Below are 2997 nucleotides of genomic sequence, written 5' to 3' on the forward strand. Positions count from 1 at the left end.
TTCATTCAGACTAATTATAATTATCATACAAACTTTAGTTAGTGTCACTAGAGGACAGCACAATGTAAGAAACATAGTTAACGCTCATTCAGCATGATTAAAAACAATTTCTAGTTAATATTTCAGAGATAATCGCAAACTAGATAATAAATAGGTTACTTTCATCGAGGGTGATAATGAAAACACGTGGTAATGTCTCTAGAAGGTACCACAGAGTAGAAAATATATTGTTAACTTTCAGTCAGACTGATGATAAAATAAACTTTATTTCATATCACTAGAGGGCAGCACAAAGTAGAAAATAAATAACTTTCACTCGGTGTGGTGATAAAACGTTTTCAGTTAAAGTCTCTCGAAGGCGCGACATAGAAGACAATAAATAGAGGTTTGTTGGATAAACGAAAGTTAAATTAAGGAATTGTAACTAGTTTAAAAAGTTTTGTTTTAAGAAGTTCGCCCGTTTTAAACTAACTTGAAGATATATATTTTATGTTTTTGGCATGGACCACCAATCTTGCACGTCAGTCACCGTTCTTAATTAACCCTAATCTAGTTATGTTAACTAACCCTAACTAGTTATGTTGAAGAAACAGTAATAAAGCGTATGCACATCTTATGAAATTATTTTCTTAGCATTAAACCTCGTGAATGACGCATACAAAAAATCTCAGTAATTGCTCAACGTTGAAACTTCAGAAATTCATTCAAAGTACAATCTTTTATCAATACTTACCAAGTAGGAGTTTGTTTTTGAAACTGTTATGTTATGTTTCTTAATTGCCTATATAAAGCTATCACTGCCAAGTAATTTCTTTTTGATAAAAAATGATCACATTATAGAAATCTTGCAGTGACAGCTAAAGTATTCAGGCCACAACCCCTTTGCGCTTATAACCCCAGCCCAGCATGGCCAGGTGGGTTAAGGCGTTAGACTCGTAATATGAAGGCAGCCGTGAGGACGTTATAATGTGACGGTCAATCCCACTATTCGTTGGTAAAAGAGTAGCCCAAGAGTGGGCGGTGGGTGGTGATGACTAGCTGTTTTCCCTCTTGTCTTACACTGCTAAATTAGGGACGGCTAGCACAGATAGCCCTTGAGTAGCTTTGCGAGAAATTCAAAACAAACAAATTATAACCCCTACCGAGCTTTCTTCACCCACGTTATAGAAAACTTATGCCAATAAATAATTTAAATAACTCGGATACAGCTATAGATCAAAAACTTGTAAAAATAATGTACTAATAATTCTCCCCGGAAATATTATGTATTTCTTTATAATGAAATGTTTTCGAAAATCGCAGGTTACTAGTGCTTACTACAACTGTACATTTTTGAGGGCAAATAATATTAAAGTCTATATATAGATAACTTAACACCACATATAATAAAAAGCCACAAAAAACAAAAAAACTAAACTATAATAAATAATTAATGTATAATCGCCTATTCAAGTTATTTTACAGAAACTAACCGTACATGGTTATGTATTTAACCAGTAAGTTTCTTTATGTCTTTTTTTATATTAATTTTTCATGAAAGCTTTTTACATTCAGCATCATCCACTCCGGCTTTTGTAATTAGAATAGTTGAATATATTGTTTCAGATCGTAATATTTTTTATTCTTAAGTATAATTTAGACTGTTATAACACTTTTATTATATATTTTTAGCACATGAATAATGTGTTATAGATATAATTGTTAGCCCTCTAATCCTTTGTTCTAGCATTAAAAACAACAAATTCAAACCTCTGACTAATTGTATTAATTTGTTATAACTTAAATAACAGGCTGAAACAAAAAATGCTGCACTAGTTGAAAAGATCCCAGGATACAAACTATAATGTTGCATTATAAAATGTACCCTAAGTTTTGGAGGTGACTGTGAAAGTAGGACCCGCATTGCGGTGGGGATACACTGCCTATCAGTCTTAACCTCCATTGGCCAGTCTGACATAAGAAATAGAATAGAAGCAATAGAAATAGAAATTTGGTGAGCGAGATGTGGGTGCTAAAGCCCACAACGTCCCACATCTATATCACCCTTCACTGCCTGCAGAGAGTTATGGGAAGGTGACTGCTTTCCAAAGTAAAGAAGAAAATTAATTGAAATAAAAATAATAATAAGAAAATAAGGTACTACCATTTAGGGGTAAGTAAATTGAAAACTTACCTCTTGAAGTTAGCATTCCAGCTCCCAGCATGGTAGAAAGGGATTAACTGATAGCACAGTTGACGAATTATACTACTACGAAGCATCCCATCGAGTTATTTAAACAAACTGGTACAGCTCCCAACCATTACCCAGGCTCAGCGAAATGCAAAAGTTTCTAAACGCACAAGTGAGTATTTGTAAAATTGTAATATCTTACGTAAGCATCGGAATAAGGTGAGGGGGCTAGGTCCCCTATCTTCAATACATGGTGTCAGCGTCTGATTTGGCCTACACAAATTTTGTCAAGTTTTCGATTATTTAATATCAAATTGAGGTTTTGATATGAAATGATTATTCATTAATATATATACACATTTTAAAATGAATTTTAGCTGGAGATAAAGAGTAAAAAATACAAGATGATTTTAATGTAGAAAATAAAAAAAATCAGACAAACTGATCATCAGACTACTTATTTTCACTTCAATTTTGCTTGTGTTTTCCTTCTGATTTCATTAATATTTAGGGCATCCAACATGCTGCCATGTACGAAACAAAGCCCCTAGTTTGAACTTGCTTTTTGTAGAGAAGTTTCTGATAACTTAGTTTCTCTTACATCTTTGCTTCACGTGTAAAGTTTTTCTTTTGCATCTCCTCTAATAGGTTGACGAAAGTCCATGGTGCTTAAAACAAAACTATCAACGTTTATAAGTAGTCATTTATCGGAAATATTCCTATCAATTGAATCATCACTTATTAAACTTCAAAATATATTTAAGGATATCATGACTATTCAAACTTATCAGCTTTGAATAAATCTAATATCAAGTGAATTACGATAG

At 32.8% G+C, this 2997-nt stretch overlaps 1 long non-coding RNA gene across 1 annotated transcript in view; it reads left to right on the top strand.

Moving 5' to 3' along the window:
* The first annotated feature begins 327 nt into the window (after nt 1–327).
* Nucleotides 328–2997, top strand: part of LOC143228642 (uncharacterized) — a 43693-nt gene continuing 41023 nt past the window's right edge. Inside the window, exon 1 of the long non-coding RNA XR_013015370.1 lies at nt 328–385. This is a non-coding gene — a long non-coding RNA (uncharacterized LOC143228642). The remainder of the gene's footprint in view (nt 386–2997) is intronic.

This window comes from Tachypleus tridentatus, chromosome 1 (assembly GCF_004210375.1).
Source record: "Tachypleus tridentatus isolate NWPU-2018 chromosome 1, ASM421037v1, whole genome shotgun sequence".
In the NCBI taxonomy this organism is placed as follows: domain Eukaryota; kingdom Metazoa; phylum Arthropoda; class Merostomata; order Xiphosura; family Limulidae; genus Tachypleus; species Tachypleus tridentatus.